The sequence below is a fragment of the Denticeps clupeoides genome, chromosome 6 (assembly GCF_900700375.1).
Source record: "Denticeps clupeoides chromosome 6, fDenClu1.1, whole genome shotgun sequence".
In the NCBI taxonomy this organism is placed as follows: domain Eukaryota; kingdom Metazoa; phylum Chordata; class Actinopteri; order Clupeiformes; family Denticipitidae; genus Denticeps; species Denticeps clupeoides.
In genome coordinates this window covers 5,061,731-5,069,356 of record NC_041712.1, presented here as the reverse complement: position 1 = coordinate 5,069,356, position 7,626 = coordinate 5,061,731, and the positions used below count along the sequence as shown (strand labels likewise).

General features: G+C 41.5%; 1 long non-coding RNA gene across 1 annotated transcript; it reads left to right on the top strand.

Annotated features, from left to right (window-relative positions):
* The first annotated feature begins 604 nt into the window (after positions 1-604).
* LOC114793173 (uncharacterized) lies at positions 605-1,087 on the top strand. The gene is made up of 3 exons (XR_003750207.1): positions 605-691; positions 787-842; positions 1,024-1,087. It is a non-coding gene; the product is annotated as an uncharacterized LOC114793173 (long non-coding RNA).
* Positions 1,088-7,626: the final 6,539 nt, after the last annotated feature.

Here is a 7,626-nt window from a genome sequence, read left to right as displayed (position 1 = left end):
ACCGGGGGCGTGACATCAGAAACAACAGGTTCTGATTGGTCAGTGACAACTTCCTGTAGGCCAGTGACAACTTCCTGTAGGCCAGTGACAACTTCCTGTAGGCCAGTGACAACTTCCTGTAGGCCAGGGGTATAAATGTCTGCACACATGTGGAAAAGGGACCTCTGAGCTATCTTGCTCAGGGGGGTTTCCCTCTCTTTCCCTTCTCTTTCTCTTCTCCCTCTTTACTCTTTCTTCTCATGTTTACTTTCTCTGTAACCTTGGTACCTTTTTACATTCAATATTCACATGTAACTACAATAATTATTTACCGGTGTTAATAAATTAGAAACTGTTCATTTCTAACCTCTGTTGTGCCATGCCCCTTTCTGCCAGGTAACATCAAATTGGAGTGGTTGAATACAGTGCTTTGTGTGGAGGGAGAAAGAGTTTTTTCTACACACTCTATTCTCTTCTCCAACACCACATGGTCTTCATGTGTCGTTTTTACAAGGGCGTCTACTAAATAACATAAATGTAAATGACTGCAGTGGAGTACAGAGGGTTCAGGAGAAGATGGAGAGGGCAGAGCGAGGAAAGACTCCAGCAGGAGAGGGAAGAAGCAGTGGAACAAGGGCAGCGTTTGGAGGATCAGCAGTACAGCACCCATACGCCCCACCCATTCAAACCCAGTACTGCAGTCATCAGTGAGGTCAGTAAAACCCAGTTCTGTTCTCTTGTACAATCACATATTCTGGGTATCTTGTGTTTGTGTGCTGATGAACGTTCTGTCTGCCGATTGAGTAGATGAATGCAGAAGATGTTCTCCCAGGCCACGATGAAGATATGAGATTCAGGACCAGGTCAGTATTCTGTGTTTCAGTAAATTATATTCCTCTACCAGGCTTGTGTTGAGCAGCTGAGCAGGGCTTTAAAAAAAAAAAAAAAAACTAAAAAATCTTAATAAATATCTGGTAATAAGAGACAACTAAAGAAAATTTTATTTCTTATAAAAGTTTATACCAGACGTTGTTTTTACGTTAGAAAAAGAAACAGGCAAAGAGGGACGTGTTCTTGCATGGACAGAGAACATCAGAAGACCACAGGGTCCTGCTAATCCTTTAATCTGTTGTCTCCGACGTCTGCAGTTTTTCTCTCTTTCATGCGTACACAACAAAAATGTAGACAACTGATATTTTCTTTTGCTCTGTAATGTATTATATTGATATAATAAAATGACATAAATATATTATACTTTTTTTTATTGCAAATTGCATTTTGTCATTTAACTATTCAAAGTACCCCTCAAATAAATTGTGCCAATAACCACGATTTAAATTCCTTTACTCCTGACTTAATTATATATTGTAATTTGTATTGTGTTGTTTTATTGATCTCCTTGTGTGTTACGCCTGATTTGACTTCCAGTGTTTATAAATTATGAGCTAATTTTTATTTTGATTATTATAGTAATAATAATAACCTGGTCTACCCGTAACTGATACAGTTTCATCATCATTCATCATCTTTTGAGGAACAATAACAGTCAGACTCCAAGATGACCGTGTAAAGTGTTTTTATGGAGACATCACACAGAATAGTTGATCTATTCTGATACAAGTACGTTGTCTGAAGCGTAAGGATCTTGGTAACTTTTACCTCCGTGCTGTGGTATCAAAATTAGTAGCGTTCAGATTGTACATTATTAAAATCCCTGACTTCTTCCAAAGATTTTATTGTAGTGACTTTTCTGTAATGTATTCAGAAGTAACAGGTCACCATACTTGGGTCCCACTCTTATCTGCAGTAGTTTGTCTGTCAGCAGGAGGGGCTGGAAGTAAAAAAAAAACTGGATTCCCACAGCACTGCATCCTTTGTCCAGTGAGAGTACATCCTGTGTAGCATATATAGAGGATGGAATCCTCCACTCCCACATTCTCCTGGTCAAGCACATGGTGAACCTGGGGGTCTTCGTTAGATGTGAGGTGAAGTCATTATGTGCTAATTATTATTAAACTGGTTTCCTGAACATGACAGTGAGTTGATGGAACTTCAGTGGCCTCCACAGTCACCAGATCTCCATCCAATCAGACATCTTTCTGACGTGATGTGATGGGAGATTCGCATCATGGATCTGCTGCTGCAATACATGCATGATGCAATCACGTCAATATGGACCCAGATTTCTAAGGGATGTTTCCAACATCTTGTTGAATCTATGCTATGAGAATGAAGGCACTTCCGAATCAGAAAAATTTATTTATTTAGGAGAAAATGTATTATATAATGACTGCCACACCACGCAAAGACACTACAATATAGAATCAAATATGTCTAAATAATATCTGTAGAAAGAAATGCTGTAGAAAGAAATGCTGACAAATGATAAAACTACAGACAGCAAAATGGTCCAACCTGGTACTGGCAAGGTGTACCTAAAAAAAGTGGCCAGGGAGTGTATAATGTCACTACATATTTTTTTTTAAATAATGCTGTCATTAAATCATTACTTATTTGCATATGAGTGTAAAAGTTAAAATTTTATGTTAGCTAATCCCACATTTGGAAATAAAGTAATTGATGGATTTTGGATAATGTGCAAAAATTTGCTGAAACTTCCTCAAGCTCTTCTTGAACTATATAGCTTTCAAAAGAATGCCTTGCTGGCACAAAAAGGATCCATCGACGTTCCTCCTGTCTCGTTCCTGAAAGCACACAAAGACAAGCAGCACCCGGCCTCAGTACATTGTGTACAACTTCATGCATGCATATGAAGCTATAGGCATTAGCCTACACAGCAACGTACCAGTAAGTTGCTAAGCTAACTTACCGTAAGTGGGATTTGAACCCGGGATCTTCCACTTCGCGAACACCCGCGCTACCAACTGAGCCACTCGCGGGCCAATAAATGTAGTTCATAATGTTTCTTATATATTTCAAATAATAACTATTAGCAGTTTCTATGGAAACCAATGCAGTAGCACTGCATTGGGGGGGTGGGGGGGCGTTTGACTACATTTCCCAGAATGCTGTGAAGGCCAAAACAGGCTTTGAGAATAAAAAATGATCTTCTGCCAGTGGTTGTACTCAGCCAGAACGAACATCAGCGCTCGATTTGTAGTGTCTATATAAAGCTTTCTTCGGCGGGGGGCGGGGCAGCGGTGGCGTAGGGGGTTAAGGAAGCGGCCCCTTAATCAGAAGGTTGTCGGTTCGAATCCCGATGCGCCAAGGTGCCACTGAGGTGCCACTGAGCAGAGCACCGACTCCACACACTGCCCGCTGCCCACTCAGGGTGATGGGTTAAATGCAGAGGACATGTGCTGCTGTGTATCATAAGTGACAATCTCTTCACTTTAAGACGTATAGCAGACGTTCGTCATTTTGTAGGTCGTCAGGGAGCGAAAATGGTGCCTCGGGCGCCACCTGCTGGTGTTCGACGGTCATGTCTCTGGACGCACAGGCGGCTAAAAGAAGTGCTGCGTTTTGGCCTTTTTAACGTCGGTCACTCACTTTTCCATCATCTGCGGTTCATGAAAATCTTTATTTTAATGCTGAGCTTCCATACCGGATAAATATCGGATGTCTAATTAAACAGCGAGGTTACGGATGTTGCTCATTCAACAGAAGACAGCAAATATTCATTCTCTCAGTAAGTTTGTTAGCTTTCTACACTGAGAAGAATTAGGAATAACACGCGTTGTCTGTAATCGCTGTTTTTACTGTAAATTAAAGAATATGTATAAATGTTATTTTATTAGCAGGACACGAAAGGCAATTCGTGATAAATCATGCATTTTTACCAATTTGAGCGTAGTCTTTGCTTACAGCCGGTTTTACAATTAGCGCTGGTTTAGTGCAAAGAGAAATCTGTGACATGACTATGAAGTACAAGGTCAGTAAAATGTCTTTTCTGACTCCAAAGTATTTGAGGTTTTGTCGCTGATGACATTTTCTGAGAATGTCTGTTTAAGCAGGTACAGAAGCAGATGGTCTGTGTTTGTTCCCCGTCCTTCTCCAAACCCCCCACCCCATTTTTCTCCTCCTCCATTCTCTCCGTTCTCTGTATGTCAACTTTCTGTCCTACCGTCCTTTTTCTCTCCGTTTTCCACTGTCCCCCAGTAACGTCTGTCATGATTGTAACAAGTTAAATAAAAAAAAAAGACGTGAATGATGACAGCACAGATACACGTACACACGTTCATGTGTCAACTGTGTTACTTACAGGCCGGGGAAAAAAAGACATTGAGAACAAACCCGACTCAACTCTGCTCGGGCCAAGATTTACAGCTCTAGTTTATATAGCATACAGGATTATACAGAGTTTTGATTATCCTAATAATCCTATTTGAGTATCTTATTGGGATTTAGTACATTTAATGTTTGCTAACCTCAGCGCAGATGCAATTCTGCATCCCCTGTGATCTCTGGCCCAGGGGGACGTGAACCGCTGTTTGGGGACCACTGGCCTAGAGTCACAGCAGGGAAATGTCCAGAATGATTTCATTCAGACTGAAATTGCCTGGCATCTTGTTTATTGCACTGTTTAATATAATGTTTATGGTTAAACACACTTTTCACGATGGTGATGGGTTAAATTCAGAGGACACATGATGTTGTGTCACCGTGTGCTTTGCTGCAGTGTTTCACAATGACAATGACTTCACTTCACTTGAAAGTGCTCACTGCTTGTCAGCCACCATGATTTCTTTTTCTGATGACTGTAAATAAAAATACCGAGTACACCAGCCAGTATGAAAGGGCCACTAACGTGCCATAACACTGCAAACTCTTCGTTGATTCCTATCACGTAGATGTAAGCCATTCCTGTCCAAGATTATTTTATTGTTCACTCCTTTTGACTGTGACCTTGCTTTTTGGATGCCCCGTCTGACCCGATGTTCTTCAACCCTTGCGCTTTTAGTGATGTTGCCTCTGCCTTCTCCTCGGATGACCCACGCTCTCCTGGTACGCCCCTTTTCTTCAGCCTCTGGCCGTCCACACCTGCTGCTCTACGGGAGAGTGACGTTCGTCTCCTGTAATGGAGGGAGCATCAGGACTTCGCCCAGCCTCCAGACGCCTCCATTGCCATGGCAACCCTAACTTGCGAACTTGAACCTGTTTTATCAGGTGCGTCCCAGGTTCTGCCTCCTGATAAATACAGTTGAGGCAAAAATTATTAGCCCCCCATATGTAATTAAACAACACTTTTAATTTCCCTTTGAAAATGACCATTAACAACAAGTGTTTTGGAAACCAATACTCTATAAAAACAACGTCCACTAAGTTTAATTAATTGATACACAGAGTTGAAATGAGAAAGAGCAAAAATCGAACATCCATGGTTACATTGGACATTTACTTTGAACACCCACCACAGATTCTCAGTAGGATTGAGGTCTGGGTTTTGTGCAGGCCACTCCAGGATCTTGGTTTTGGTATCTTTGAGGAACTGTTGGACTAAATTCGATGTATGCTTTGGGTCATTGTCTTGTTGGAAGACCCTAAGACCTAAGCCTGGATGATGAGCAGATTTTTTTTGCATATTCTCCCTCAAAATATCAACATAATTTTCTTTTTTCATGATGCCATGCACCCGAATAAGGCTCCCTGTGCCTGAGGATGCAAAACAGCCCCACAGCATGATGCTGCCACCACCATGTTTAACTGTGGGAACATATTACACATTTTTAGAAAATCATTTCTATTACTTTTCAAATGCTCTGAGGAAAATTTTTATTACATTCTCTGAAATTTCTGTGCAAATAAAAAACACAAAAAGTCCAATTTTTCCAAAATATTGATATAATAAAAATATGACAAGCTTGAAACGACAGCGTTTCTTCCTCCAAGTTTGCACAGCCTGAGCAAAGCACACAGTAGCACATGACATGGTTCACTACGTAAAGCCAACTAAGATACTACAGTCCCGCGCTAGTTTTAAACGCTGTAGTTGTAAACGTACAAAAAAGGTTTCTCATGCAATCTTACGGGAACTATGTACATAATTATACATTCATGGGTCAATCATATTTCAATGACTATATTTTTATTTCATATTCCAAAACTTTTTAAGGTCTGGAAAATTCCCTTTTCAAATTCCATGACTTTTTCCATGGTTTTAATGATCGCAGGAACCCTGAAAAGTGCAGACTTCCCATCTTCTCTGTAGGCTTCAAGGGCTGGACTGGAGCTTCTTTCCCTTTTTCCTCCTCATCAAGTAACACTGACATTCCCTCAGGCAGTGGGATAAGTGGGAGGGGGGCTGGTGGAAACAGGACAGGGGTCCAGAGGTCTCAAAGCTCTTCAGATCAAACAACCTACATAACATTGTGCGTTATCGTGATGAAGTGAAAAAGCCATGGTAAAAACAGCAGAAACAGAAAGACACAGTTCAACCAAACACGATCTCTGTATTTAACCCATCTTGCGTAGGAACAGCAGGCAGCCATAAGTGGTGCTCATGGAGCTATCTTGCTTAATGAGACCACAGTGGAACCTGGCAGGTTGAACATTTTGAAAACTTGACCTTCTGATTACAGGTGCAGCTTCCATAGCAGCCAGGCTACCATCGTCCAACACAATCATCTCATAGAGCCTAGAAAACCACACACAGTACATATAGTTCTTTATATTCCATATACAGATTCTAGAATTCCATATTACAGTAACCTCTTTGGTTGTAAGTATATGGAATTAATGGTTTTATGTTCACTGACACAACGGTCATGTGATTCTTGTGTTGTAGGGGGCAAACAGGCTGGTCAAAGCTGATTATAAGCCTGCACAGGTCCTCCAGCCCGAGTACTCGGACCCTTCCCTAAAACAAACAACTCTAAAGGACGTTAAACCATCTCCACTGATAAAAAAAGTGCACAAATGGCCCCCTTTTAGCAGACATGCTGGTGCCAAAAAGCCGGCATACCTCTGTACACCTCTTCACACGGGAATCTTATAGAAAGACCTTGTGATTCCGAAACTCAGGACTCGTCAATGGAACACAGCAAAGTTATCAGGACTGAACCATCCCTCGTCCATCTAAGTGTAAATAATAAGAGATAGGCCAGGTTTGGTACTTTTCAGTTTGATATTAAATGCTGTCAGTGTTTATGAGTGATACAACTCATCGTTGTTCCAGCACAAGCCCGAAGGCGGTGACCAATGCTGAAGATAAAAAGTATTGAGACGCCAGTCTTCTTGCACTTTTCCAAAATTGCTTTGAGCTTCAAGCCGTTCGTGGATTTAGCGCTTTAACCGCCTCTACTCAGACTCTGCAGCTCAGAAGTCCGCGGCTCCACTTCAGCTGAACTCGTCACGACTTCGTAGCCAATCGTCTGTAACAGGGCAGCAGCCACCCAATGGATGACCAGAGCAGAAACGGAGACACGCGAACCCAGGTGAACTGTGCCAACAGCCGCAACCTGTTGCTAAGCAACAAGATGATGCTGACTCACCGCCCTCACAGAAAGAGACCATCAGTTAAAGGTAAAGACCATCCCACTTATCATGATTGGTTTGAACGTGAGTGTGAATGTATTTCTGTCTCCTTTTTTTGGTGTTGTACTGATAGATTTGTCTGTTCAATAAAATAAAATAAAGGTCACTGCACCAGGCAAGATCTCATCAGCTCTTAATTAAGATCTTTTACTA